The following is a 14328-nucleotide window of genomic DNA, read 5'->3' as shown; positions in this document are numbered from 1 at the left end:
TCTGGGTATATGTATATTTCACAGTCTGGTGGTCATCAGACTTAGAAATCATTAGGTCAGGTGGGGAATGAGGGAACAGTGTTTCTTACTCAAAATGAAGCCAAATAAATAGACCAAGGTTGTCAATTCCAGTTTGGGGGCAAAAAGCTGGGAGATTCGACTGGAAGTAGCTCAAGGCCTGTCACCACCCAACCCCACCTTCACCTCCCAAATCTAGAAGCCAGTACCCAGTGGGTTTTGTTGTAATCCCAGAGGCAAACCCATCTCAGTTCCCCGCCTCTGCCTTCTAGAGCCTTCACATTTTCATTCACAGCCCTACCAGCAGAACTTAGAACTCGCCTTCTCTGATAGCAAACAAAATCTCAGGGAATGAGAGTTACTTTGAATTAGTTCAGTTGGGGAGGGTTTTCACACATTTAATAATTTGTGGCCATGAATAGATGTGTATAGGCTAGTGACATGATGGTCATGAGAAGCATCAACATTTACTGTGGGTTATTAGGGCCTAGTCTTGTTAAGGCAGGCTGGGGAACCTCTTGCCTTTACCGAGCTGATGCTGCAGCTGGAGAATGGCACTTTACCACGGAAAACAGTCAATCAAAATCCTGTCTGCCAAATGCTAAGCAGGAGTGAGGGCCATAGAAAGAGCCTTGAACACAGAGTCTGATGACCTGGGTTCACCCGTCTCTGAGCATGGTCTCAGTTTCTTGTCTGTAAAGTAGAATAAAATCAACCTTCAGGGGTCATGGTAACAGCATAGTGCTTTTGCTGAGCCTCCAGGGGATGAGGAGGCACGGTCGCTGAACTTGGATCTGAAACCCTGTCTAGAGCCATCTTCATCTTAAACGCAGTCCTATGTGCAAGGCTTTGAAAGGAAGCGACATTCCAAGTGAGGGGCCCCAGAGAGGGCACAGTGGAGTTTATTCGGACTTATGTGAGGCTCTCATGAGATCCTGTGGCTGTGCCACCATCATCACTCTGTCCTGCCTTCCCAGCAGGCCCCGACTGTCTGCCAAGGCCTTGTAGAGGGGAGGGTGTGGCTGGGGTAGTCAGCCTTGGGGAGGAGGGTGGAGAATTAGCCAAGTGCATTCCAGTGTGGGCTTTGTCCTGCTGAAAGTTCAGGGCCAAACCAGGAATCCAGTTTGTCACCCCAACTGAGAAATCATTTCTTGAACAACCACTTGTGCCAGGCGTTGACATTCAGAGTAAGACATGTCAACATCTTCTAGGCTAGCATTTTTCAAACTAGGTGCTATGGAATCCTAGATGTTAATAAGGGGCCCTTAAAAATTCTGTGCTCCCATTCAGAGAAACACTAGAAATTACTGTCTTGAATAGTTTGATGTTTGAACACAGCTCTTCCCTTGTCCTCTGATCCCTCTTGGTTATATCCACTGGTGGAAGAGCTAAAGGATCCTTTGGAGGGTTGGCCCACCCCTGACTCCAAACAACAGGGAGCTCACTGTGAAAACTGGGTGGAGATGGAGCTGTCCTGTGGCGCCCACAGAACTCTGCTGGGCAGAGCCATTTTCAGCATTCCATCTGACCCCAGCAAAGTGAAAGTGTCCTTATTCACGGAGATGAGGCTGGGTAAAGGGCCTCACTTGTGTCCTCAGGAACTCCCTGTGCTATGTGTCCTACCATGAGTTACACCAGAAGTCATGTCAGGAAGCCCTGGCTGTGTGATCTTAGGTTAGATACTTAATCTCTCTGGGCTCGTGTTTCTCTCTGTACACTGGGTAATTGATTGGTCCTCAGCAGTGGTGATATTTATCAAAGGCCTTTTCTCAATCTGTCCCTCTATGTACACATGCACTGCAGTCATTTCCACGTCATTCAGTTTTATTAAGTTTTGTAAGGAGAGTTTTTTTGCCAGAGTAAATGTGTTAGGGAGAGGAGCTAGGGTAGCCGCTTAAAATGCCCCAACCTGCTTGAGAGCCAAAATCTGATTCTGGGGACTCTTGCCATTAACTTGCCAGTGCCTCTGAGTCAGGAAACAGTTCCTGGCTGATCGTCTCGGTTTGTGGCCCCCTCCTACCCGCACTCCTAAGGCAGGCTGGGGACACGTGGCCCTGCCCCGCCCTTGCTGGCTTCAGTTTCTGAATCGGGAGCTGCAGTCGCCTGCTTTCCCCGCCCTTCTCATCAGTCGGGAAGCCCAGATTGCGGCTAAGGGAAACCGCAGCCTCTCCCACCTGGTACCCACTGCCCCCAGCTCCTGGGCACCTGCTCCAGTCCTAAAGCCCGTTAAAATCCTCAGCAAAGCACTGGAAGACCACGTCCTCTTGGGTGAACAGGTAAGAAGGCATTTTTTTCTCACATGGTTTCCTTTTCTTGTCTTCACCTCAACTTAGCTGCTGCTTTCTCAGATCACAGCAAGAGGGATTTGAGCAAGACTTGAAAAAGACAGCCCCCCCCCCCCCCCCCGCCTTCCCGCCAAGCATCTCTGACCTATGTCTCAGAAATGGTGTGAATTCTCTGCGTGGTTCTTCAGCCCTGCAGGGAAAAGGCAGTTCCAAATAACTATAAAGCAAGTTACTTTCCCGTGTTCTCTTGAGTTTTGTAAATCAACAAACCAACATTTTTAAGTGATTGTTGTTGATTCCTGGTGGCTGCCCCACTGCATGTTGCTTTAGGTCTTTAGATCTTTAAGTCCTCTGTGAATTAGCACATGCATGAATTGCCTTACCAAAAATTAATTGATCTTAAGTTCTTTAAAAAGGGGAAAAAGAAAATGGCATAGGTGAGTCTTCCTCATTCAGATTCTGAAATTAAAATGAGTTCTACTTTTACTTTGCATTTATTTTAAATGCACAAAACCCAACTACTATAGATCATACTCAAGGTTTATGTGCTGTCCACCACATTAACAAGTCCATCCCAGCACAGTTGGGAAGCTGGGTTGCTTCCAGGTATTTTGCAATTAGTAATTTGGCTTTTATGGACAACACTGAAAATAACTTTTTCAAAGTTTTTTTAGATTTTTTTCCCCTCCTTGGAGTTTATTCTCCATCCAGAATGAATGAACACTTGGGGCAAAGGGCAAGAACATTTTTGTAGCTCAGTTCATGTTATACATGGGGTGAGCTCGCTCAATTATGAGACTAATTTCTAATTTCCAGGACCATGATGGTATGAGGGGGTGGGTAAGGAACTTGTTTTCTCTGAGGATTTTTCAGGAAGGAGGCAATTTGAGTAGTGGTTAAGACTTGACCTTTGAAGGCAGGTGAGCCTGGGTTTGTATGCATAACTGCCTGACCTTGAACTCTCACTTAATAATTGTGCCTCAATTAGTTCACATGCAGAATAGAGATTATAAAAATGATTAGTGCTAGAGGATTTGTAAAGCACTTGGCACAATGTCTGGCACTCAAAGCTCTCCTGGTAAGCCTGCAGCTTTTCCTGGGCCATTTTACCAGTTGGGCAGAAGGTCATCTCAAGGGCATCTTCTTGACTCCTTGGCTCTTCTTTCCCAGCCCCATTATAACTGGAGTGAAAGGTTTCTCCCCTGTTAGAGGATTTTTTTTTTTTTTTTTTTTACTTAGGCCCCTATCTGTACTATGGCCGGAGAGCTGGATGTTGGGAGGACAGCAGGTCTGTCTTAAGATTCCCCAGACTCTTGGCCTTCTGCCATCTGATCTAGATGTCACCCTTCTATCTTTCAGCCTCCTGTGTCAAAGTGCAGGCTTAAGTGATCCCTGGAGAGAGTGGAGAATTCCCCAGAAATATAGGGGCACACTTGTTAACTCACTCTAGTAGGTTATTGGGAGGGCATCTATAAGGCTCAGTGGAGTGAGCACAGGCTGGTCAGGCTGGGTTCCAATCCTGGCTGTGGGCAGTCATTAGACTGAGCATCAATTTCTTTGTCTGTAAAATGGAAGTTAATGCCTGTGCTGTAGAATCACATGCAATAACATGGGTAAAACATTTGGCACATAGGGGCCCTTTACTGTGGAAGGTCAGGGCCATGCTCCAGAGCCTTTGGGAAGATACCAGAATTAGCCATAAAGGACAGGCTGAAAACTTACATGCTTGTTTTCTTGGTCAACAATCATTTACTGGGCTGGGTGGCCATGGTGCTAGAAACGGGCGAGATGCATAAGACAGATTCCATGCTTTTGATACAGGCACACAGCCCAGGAGCAGAGGAGACAGTGACTGAGCAGCCTGGGGGCTCCAGGACAGCTCCCTGCTTACCAAGGAAGAACAGGCTATTAAGCAGAAGTGGGAGAAAGCAGAGTTTGGGGAAGGGTGGGAAGTTCAGGAGGCTGCAGGGCTGGAAGAATGGGGTATGAGGTGAGAGGAGTCAGTGGAGACCAAATTTTGAAGGACCTTGATAAGTCATGTGAGAGTTTGGACTTCATCTTAAGGATGTGGGGATTTAAGTGGGATTGGGGGTGCCTGTTCTGGCAGCTTTTGGGGATGGTGTTGGAGGCCTGAAATGCACCCAGCTTTCCACCCTATCTCAGGGGCTTTAATGGTACCCCAAATAAATGCTCAGGTTGGGGGAGCCTGGCCTGGAAGTTGGGGTGCTGGGTTCTGGGGTTCTGATCCCAGCTCCACCACCAGAGTGGGTGGGTCTCCTCTTCTGCCTCAGTTGAGGGTTCAGGGCAGGTAGGCTTCCTATAATTCTTTCCTTCTGGGGGTCTGCAAAATGTCTTTGGGAGCTGAAGTTCCCCTCACCCCCCACCCCCCAGGCAATACTGTTTGGTGGCAGTCCCTGACTCAGTCTTGGTAGAGACATTTTGTCTGAAATGGGCAATGTGGTCCTTTAAACGCCGGGAGACTCCATGGAGGTTTGAGAACGGTGGCCTCCAGGCCTGTAGCAACCCCAGGGGATTTCTGTAAGTCTTACACACTTAAATGTGAGGGCCATGTCCCACGAGTAGGGGGTGGTGTTCCCTGGGATCTGAGCTGCATTTAGCCTGGGAACCTACCTCCTGAGCTTCCCAGGGGCTGCCAGGAGAGTTCTGTCTGTGCATCTCAGCCAGGAAGGGCCAATGACCACGCCTGGAGAACTTGCAATTTTTCCACATCCTTACCAACACTTGTTATTGTCTGCCTTTTTGATAGTAACCGTCTTTATGGGTGTGGGGTGATAGTTCATTGTGGTTTTGATTTGCATTTCCCTAGTGACACGTGATGCTGAGCATCTTTTTGTATACCCCTATTGGCCATTTGTATATCTTCTTTGGAGAAATATCTATTTATGTCCTTTGTACATTTTTTTCCCCAGTTAATTTAATTTGTTGTTGAATTGTAGGAGTTTTTATATATCCTGGATATTAACCCATTATATTTGTGGATATTTTCTTCCATTCCATAGGTTGCCTTTTCACTCTGTTGATTGTGTCCTTTGATACACAAAAGTTTTCAGTTTTGATGTAGTCCCATTTATCTATTTTTGCATTTGTTGCTTGTGCTTTTGGTGTCCTATCTAAGAAATAATTGGTAAGTCCACTGTTAAAAAGTTTTTTTACCTGTGTTTTCTCCTATATGAGTTTTGTAGGTTGGGATCCTATGTTTTTTCTTCTTCTTTTTAAGATTTTATTTATTTATTAGAGTGAGCAGGAGGGAGAGGGAGAGAGAATCTGAAGCAGACTCTGCTGCGTATAGAGCCCGATGCTGTGCTTGATCCCACCACCGTGAGATCATGACCTGAGCCAAAACCAAGAGTCAGACACTTAACCAATGGAGCCACCCAGGCACCCGGATCTTACGTCTTTGCAAGCATTTTAATGGCTTTATTGTTTTTACGACATATGTTTATTAGAAAAAATAGTAACAATTCATGGGGCGCCTGGGTGGCTCAGTTGGTTAAGTGTCTGCCTTCAGCTCAGGTCATGATCTCGAGGTCCTGGGATTGAGCCCCGCGTGGAGCCCCGCATTGGGCTCCCTGCTCAGCAGGGAATCTGCTTCTCTCTCTCTTCCTCTGCCCCTCCTCACTGCTCATTCTCTCTCTCTCAAATAAATAAAATCTAAAAAAAAAAACCATAATTCAGAAAAGCAGAGGAAGAAAAGAAAATCCTACTCCCACTCCCCCAGAGGTAACCATCCCCTAAGAATATTTTACTGGGAAACTCTCCAGACAATGCCTTACTGTATCACTTCTCAAACTGTAACCTACACACGAATCACCTGAGGATTTTGTTAAATTCTGATTCCAAAGGCCTGAGGTAGGCCCAAGATTCTATAGTTCTTTTTTTTTTTTTTCTCCTCTCCCTATAGGCTCCACACCCAGCATGGAGCCCAAGATTCTGTATTTCTAACAAGCTCTTAGGTGATGCTATTGCAGCTGATCAGGAAACCATACTTGGAGCATCTGTAGTGTGTATAAACACACATGCAGATCTGTATGTTCTATGGGATCATCTGTATATGACCTACTTAATAACCTGTGTTTTCTCCCCATTCAACATTTATTGCCATGGAAATGCCAATAAATGCCAATAAATACAGAGCTCCAATTTCCTGTATAGTGATCATATACTATCCAATTTCATGGTAGGATGCTAGTTCAACTAGTGCCCATGGATGAAATTCAGGGTGCTACCAAATTATCATTGTTGTAAGTAACGCAGTAGCAAACATCTTTGTGACCATGTCTTTGTTTGTCTGGAGGTATTATGTTACTTTGTATTTTTTTAAGTTTTATTTAATCTCTACACCCAACTTGGAGCTTAAACTCACAACCCAGTGAGATCAAGAGTAGCATGCTCTTTGGACTGAGGCAGCCAGGTACCCCCTCTTTGTTTTTCTAAGAAGCTGACCAGAACTAATACATTCAAATTGTTACTCCTAAAAGAAGTCACGTGGGAGGCTGGACCCTTAATCTCAAGGCTCTGCCATCCCCCATTGGTGGAGAGCAGAGCACTGTGGGGTAAAGGTGGGATAGGCCTGGGTGTGGGATGAGGCAGGGGTGCCAGCACAGTCGGCCCCCAGTTTTCAGCCTGGCATTGTGGATCTAGTGATCATTTAGTACCCGCAGTTCTCTGCAAGATTTGACAGTCTTCCTGATTTTACAGATGAAGAAACAGAGGTAGGGAATACCAGCTTGCGCAGGGTCATGCAGGTGGGATGTGGTGGTGCCGGGATGCGCTGACTCTGCATCTGCATGCTATTTGCTTGAGTAACCTCGCAGGCCTGTCCTGGCCCTTCCCCGCAGCCCTACCCCTCCCTCCAGCCACTCTGGTCTGGGCCCCCCTGCACTGGAGAAACCAGAATCCGCGAGTTGCATGGGCGCCTCTCCAGCCCCTCATTCTCTCCCCTCCTGCACTCCCCTCTAGATGCTGCGGAGCCAGCCTGGAACCCCACTCTGTTGTAGCCATACCAGCTGGAGAGGGACGCCCCCTGAAGAGGCCTCCAGGCCAAAGGCTCTGTGGGCTGTGCAGGGTCAGGCCTTTGTTGGATGCTAATTTCAGGATTGCCTGGGTCTGGGAGATCCAGGGGGCTGGGGATGTGAGGATGGGGAGGGGATCACTGCCTCCTCCCTAGCCAGGCCCTGAACGGAGCTCTGAGGACATTGGAGACCCCAGGGTGGTCACTGACCAGTAGGACAGCAAGCATGAGCCAGGCTGGGGACTGTTGAGAGCACCAGACAGTTGCAAACAGGCCTGAGCTTGAATCCCAGCTGTGTAATGTGCTGCCTGTGGGACCTTGGGCAAGTCACAGCACCTCTCCAGTCCCACTTTCCTCTGCTGTGAAGTAGGGATAAAAAATAGGCTCTCCCTATAGGTTGCATATGCTTTAGGATGGCTACTATTAAAAAATAGAAAAAATAACAAGTGTGGGCAGGGATGCGGAAAAACTGGAAGCCTTGTCCGCTGTTGATCTGATTGTTAGATGGTACAGATGGTATGGAAAACAGTTGGGCAGTTCCTCAAAAAATTAAAAATAAAACTATCATATGTGGGCGCCTGGGTGGCTCAGTTGGTTAAGCGACTGCCTTCGGCTCAGGTCATGATCCTGGAGTCCCGGGATCGAGTCCCACATCGGGCTCCCTGCTCAGCAGGGAGTCTGCTTCTCCCTCTGACCCTCTTCCTTCTCGTGCTCTCTCTCTCTCATTCTCTGTCTCTCAAATAAATAAATAAAATCTTAAAAAAAAAAACTATCATATGATGCAGCAATCCCACTCCTGGGTATATACCCAAAATAATTGAAAGCAGGGTCTTGAAAAGATAGTTGCACCCATGTTTATAATAAAGCAGCCTTGTTTACAATAGCCAAAAAGTAGAAGCAACTCAATTGTCCATGAACAGATGAACAGATAAACTAAATGTAGTCTACACATGCAATGGAATATTACTCAACCTTAAAATGGAAGAACATTCTGACAGGCTCCAACCTGGATGAACTTGGAGGATGTTATGCTCAGTGAAATAAGCCAAATAAGATAAATACTGTATGATTCCACTTATGTGAGCTACTTAGTGTTGTCAAGATTATGGAAACAGATAATAGAGTGGTGGTTGCTAGGAATTGGAGGGGTTATTACTTCATGGGTATAAAGTTTCAGTTTTGCAAGATGGAAAGAGTTCTGGAGATGGAGGTTAGTGCTGGCTGCACAATAATGTGAATGTGCTTAATACCAATGCATTGTACACTTAAAAATGGTTAAGGTTTTATGTATTTTACCACATATTTTACCACAATTTCTTAAATTGGGAAAAAAACAGTATATGCCTCACAGGTGTTTCGTGAGGTAGTGCATGTGAACTTATTACTGGTGTCAGGTCTGAGGACATCCCAGACTTTTGGCCTCGTGGACCCAGGTGTTGGGGTGTGTGTGTGTGTCCTTGTGGGGAGTGCCATTCTGCATGAGGTGCTCAGTGTGGGGTTCGGGGAGACTTCCTGGAGGACTGCCTGGGGCCTTGCTCAGGGTGATCCTAGTGTTTGTGGGATGGGTGGATTCCAGACACTGGAAAGTCCCTGGTGGAAAAATCACTTCCACTGAAGGGCAGTTTGCAGCTCCCCCTAGAGGACTTGTGATCAGAGCCATCCACATGGGGAGCACTCCCTGTTCATGGAGGCGTGGAAGGAGGGACTTGGCCAGCTGCGGAGGAGACTCCTGCATGAGCCAGTGGGGTTGGCAGGGGCTCTCCTAGGCTCTCCGCCTCTCTGATGTGATCTAGTCCAGACAGCTACACTAACAGGCCCACGTTAAAGGTGGGACCCAAGTCAGAGGGGAGGTGGCAGGCAGGTGGGAAGGCTTGCTTCCAGCCCTCTCCTAAATGTCAGTAATAACAGCTGTTGCCATTTACTCTGGGCAAGCACTTTGTTAAATGCAGAACAGGCTTGACCTCAAATCCTTACTACAAAGCTGTGCAGCTGGTGCTCCTATATCCCCATTTTACAGTTGGGAACTGAGGCCAAGGGTTTAAGTAACTCGCTCAAGGTTGCCAGTAGATGGTAGAACTGCGACTTGAACCTAGACAGTCTGCCTCCAGCCCTCCATACTGGGTGGAAATCTCCAAAATCCACCGGCCATAAGTTGGCTGCTTCTTACCCCGCTATGCCTGGACAACAGTTCCTGGGGTCTGACACTCTCATGGGTATGGATTCAGCTGCTGTCACCTCCCCTTCCCAGGTGAATCAGTGCTGTCCCCCTCCCTCTGGCTGGCTTCTTTGTGCAAGCAGGCCCAGTCTGCTTGCGTCCCCAGGGTCCAAAGATAAAACTGCAGACAACATTGGCTTTGATGGGAGCCAGGCTCTTTGCTGCTCAATGCCCCCCTTCTTCCATTAAACGGGACCCTCCTTAAAAACTCTTGTCCGGGCTGTTGGCAGCATTGCGGCTAAGCTCGTGTGTGGCAGTGGTGTCGGCAGCGGCTGCAGCGAGAGAGTTTGGCGCGATGTCTCACACCATTTTGCTGGTACAGCCTACCAAGAGGCCAGAAGGCAGAACTTAAGCTGACTATGAATCTGTGAATGAATGCATGGAAGGTGTTTGTAAAATGTATGAAGAACATCTGAAGAGAATGAATCCCAACAGCCCCTCTATCACATATGATATCAGTCAGTTGTTTGATTTTATTGACGATCTGGCAGACCTCAGCTGCCTTGTTTACCGAGCTGATACCCAGACATACCAGCCCTATAACAAAGACTGGGTTAAAGAGAAGATCTACGTGCTCCTTTGTCGGCAGGCCCAACAGGCCGGGAAATAGCTGAGTTAGAAGCAGTGGGGGCTGGGGGTGGGCTTGGAACACAGGTGTGTACAGCGTGCTGCAGTGGCGGCTCTGTATTATAGTAATCCTGTCTCCATCTTGGTGTACTCTAGCCAGGATGGAAGGTATTAGATGAAATGTGAGGATCTTGTTCAGTCTGAAACCCCCATTGCCCCCTTCCCCTCCCTTTTTTTTTTTTACTTAAACATTTTTATGATAATTTAGATGGAAGTTGTTTGTCAGTTAATCTTGGTTCCAGTCCTTCAAACTGTTCATATCTACTTTATAACATTCGCTGTACTAACCCTTCAGGTTGGGGTGGGGGGGTAGTGACAGTTTAGTTACATGCTCAAGATAAAGTCTTAGTGAAAAATAAATAAATGTTCTTTAGTTAAAAAAAAAATACTCTTGTCTGGGGCTTAGGGGCTTAAAGTTTTTCCCATAGCTGAGTAGGTTTTGTTGTTTTGCAACAGTGTTTTTTTTTCCAACCTAGCTCTCTGGGTGCCAAGACCTTGTCCACACAATTCAGTTTGTCCAAGTTCCCAGTCTAGTACCTGCAAGGCAATAAATTCTATCCCTAATGGTGACAATGCTGTGGCTTCCTTTGTCCTCAGAGCTGAGCAGGGTTATGGAGGAACCCCTGGCAGGGATGGTGATTTATCTAGAATGACCCAGTTGGCTGGGGTGGCATTCATACCTTATAAAGGCACAGGGAGCTCTCACTAGGGACACCTCTGTGCCAGGCAGGTTGCTAATTCATACAGAAGGTGGGAGATAGAGGAGTGTGTTATTCCCACAGTAGAGACGAGGAGACTGGGGATTGGAGAAGATAAACCATGTGTTCAGAAGCCGATATTCCCCTGTCTCTGCTGCTGCCCTTGAGGCTTTGTGTCTGTTGCTGGTCTGACAGCAATATTCATTCCACCTACTGCTTGGTAGAATAACTGCCTTTAAGCTTTCTCCCCACTGCCACCCTGGGAGTAGGCCTTGCATGTGCTGTTTTACGGATGAAGAAGGTGATTAGGGGCTTCCCAGCATCCTACCTGGGAAGGGACACACCAGGGCAGGGTGGTGGTCCTTTTGGCCCCCCTTGCTCTCCAGGTACCTTCCCACCTCCACCGCCCTGGACTGTGGTCTGTGTAGCCCTCCTGCTTGCCTCCTTGGAGGAGCTGTCCCAGGCCCCAGTGAAACCGTGATTCACAGAGGCCGGCCGACTAGCTGGCCTGGTGGAGGCTGGGCTGGGGCCAGGTACTTTCCAGTGTCTATCCACAATTGGGAAACCTTCCTTGAGTGACACCTCTGCTGAGGGTGCCTCTTGGTCCTCTCTGCCCTGGTTCCCCTCCTGGCCGTGAAACCACTCCTCTCCTTTTCCCTGGAAATCACATAGGCAATGCACTTTTTTTTTTAAGATTTTATTTATTTATTAGACAGGGAGCACAAGTAGGCAGAGCAGCAGGCAGAGGGAGAGGGAGAAGCAGGCTCCCCACTGAGCAGGGAGCCGATGTGGGGCTCAATCCCAAGATGCTGGGGTCAGGACCTGAGCCAGAGGCAGACGCTTTAACTGACTGAGGCACCCTGGCAACGTACTTTTTGACTGTCATACTGCAGTGACAACTTAATCCTTAACCCAACCCTATAAATCATGACTCTTAACCCCAGAGGAGGAAACTGAGGTTGGTTCAGGATCTGGAACTTAAACTCTGGGCCCGCAAAGTGCATAACATGGGCTGAATACTTTTTATTTTATACCTTTTAAGCTTTCTTAGCTTAAGTTCTACCTTAGGAATGTTTGCTTTCATATATTGTGCTTTGGTTGTATCCAAAAACTCATCATCAAACCCAGGGTCACCAAGATTTTCTCCTATTTTATATTCTAGAAGTTTTATTGTTTTGCATTTCACTTTTCACTAGGATCTGTTTTGAAATCATTTTTGCGAACGGTGTGAGGTCTTTTTTTATTTATTTTTTTGGTCCAGTTGTTCCAGCACCATTGATTGAAAAGACTGTCCTTTCTCTGTTGAATTGCCTTTGCTTCTTTGTCAAACATCAGTTGCTTATATGCATGTAGGTGTATTTCTGGGCTCAGTATTCTCTTCCATTGATCTGTTTGTCTCTTCTTTTGCCAGTACTTCACTATCTTGATGAGCACACCTTTGTACTAAGTCTTGAAATCGGGTAGCGTCAGCTCTCCGGGCTTGTTCTTCAGTATTGGGTCTTCTGCCTCTCCACGTGAACTTTAGAATCAGTGTGTAGATATCCACAAAAATAACCTTGTGGGATTTTTTTTTTTTTTTTAAGATTCTCTTTATCTGACAGAGAGAAACATGATAGAGACGGTGAGAGAGAGGGAACACAAGCAAGGGGAGTGGGAGAGGGAGAAGCAGGCTTCCCGCGGAGCAGGGAGCCGATGGGGGGCCCGATCCCGGGACTCTGGGATCATGACCCGAGCCGAAGACATCCGCCAAAAAACTGAGCCACCCAGGCGCCCCAACCTTGTGGGATTTTGATTGAGATGGCATCAAATCTATAGCTCCAGCTGGGGAGAACAAATATCTTAAAAATGTCCCTGACATGGAATTTCTCATCATTTATTTAGGTGTTCCTTGGTTTTCATCAGAGTTTTATAGTTTTCCTTATATAGATTTTCTACATATTTTGATAGATTTATACCAAGGTGTTTCATTGTTTTGGTCCTAATGTAAATGGAATTATGGTTTTAATTTCAAAAAGGTGATACATGGTGCACAGCAAACAACAATAACAACAACAACAAACCCAAGAGATACAGACTGGTTTACAGTGAAAAGTAGCTTCCTTTCTATATCCTATTCCTTGGGCCTCTATTTTCAACTATCCAAAGACATTCACTGATGCTACGTTCTTGTGGGTCCTTCTAGAGATTGTATGTATATACTTGAGCTCCTATTAATAATTATTATTAATTCCACAAACATCCATGAGCATTCGATATGGGCCAGGCAAAAGGAGATGGGGCAGAGAACAAGAGGGAGTCCTGCTCTCACGGAGTGGACATTCACTGTAGTTGGCGCCACCAACTATATCTCCAGTCCTCATGAGGTCTCTGCCTAGCAGGTGGTATTATCCCTGTGGGAGGGCTGAGGGCCAAAAGAGGACTCTCGGGGGCCAACTGAGTTGTCCAAGAGCTTAAGCAGAGAGGCTGGTCCTGCCAAGAGCTAGGGGCAGGGCTGATGCTGCTTAAGGCCAGAGGAAGCAGGTTCTGGAAGGGAGGGCTTCTTGCCAAGGCAAATAGGTACCAATAATGAGGAGGCAGCTTAAGGAGGCTGCTAGCCCAGTCTGGGGCCAGATTCGTATCAGAATAAGACTTAGAAATCCTGTTATTAGGTGGCTGCATTTTAATTCCTTAATTTTGTTTCCTCTCTAGCTTCTTAGACACATTGTTCTGGGGACCAGCCTACCCATGTTTGGCTGATCCTAGGAGAAAATGGATTTATCCATACTGAGATCAACATTGCCACGGGAGTGGCCAGGACGTCCCCAGAGGCATAGAAGGGGTCATGCTCAGGACAGGCTGTGATGAAGAGCCAAAGAGTAGCAGTGGGCTGCTGAGGACTGAGTATCTGAGTGACAAGTCTGAGCCAAGTTGGTTTCCCCACCTGGGTTTCCCTGCCAGGTTGGAGGTAACTTTCCTAGACATGGCACTAGGCTCTCTGGCATCCCGTTTCCCACCTCTGCCTCAGACACTGGGGCCAGTGGATGCCCTACAGCCACCTGTATGCTGCCCTCCACCCATTCCCCCAGCCCTGCTAAGAATATTTGCGTCCAGTTGTTGTCTGTCATATATGTAGTAACAGTAGCTCCTCACTGACCAGGATGAGGGCCAGTGACTGATGATTTCATTCCCATTTTACAGATGAGGAAATGGGCTCTGAAGCAAAATCTTTGCTTGTGATGTAACACTACATTGCCTCTGTAGGGTCCTAGCACCCAGGATAGGGGCGCACACAATAGCAGTCCTTGTCCCCAACTTGGTAGGTTTGTAAGTGCCTCACTTAAGCAGCTCAGATGCTCTGGCTGCGCTGAGACCCTTCCCCTCTGTTTGGCCCTGGGGTGGTTCACTGACTCTCACCTCTCCCAGTGGCACTGCTTTGGGCCATTTCTGACTTGATTATATTCTTAGGGCCCACCC

The 14328-nt window shown here is 47.2% G+C and overlaps 1 pseudogene; it reads left to right on the top strand.

The window, feature by feature from the left end:
* The first annotated feature begins 9817 nt into the window (after positions 1–9817).
* LOC114200432 (enhancer of rudimentary homolog pseudogene) lies at positions 9818–10528 on the top strand (annotated as a pseudogene).
* The last annotated feature ends 3800 nt before the right edge of the window (positions 10529–14328 follow it).

Source organism: Eumetopias jubatus, unplaced genomic scaffold (genome assembly GCF_037043125.1).
Source record: "Eumetopias jubatus isolate StellerSeaLion01/CBP00866 unplaced genomic scaffold, mEumJub1_p1.0 scaffold_10, whole genome shotgun sequence".
NCBI classification, from domain to species: Eukaryota; Metazoa; Chordata; class Mammalia; order Carnivora; family Otariidae; genus Eumetopias; species Eumetopias jubatus.
This window is presented reverse-complemented; position numbering and strand designations above follow the sequence as displayed.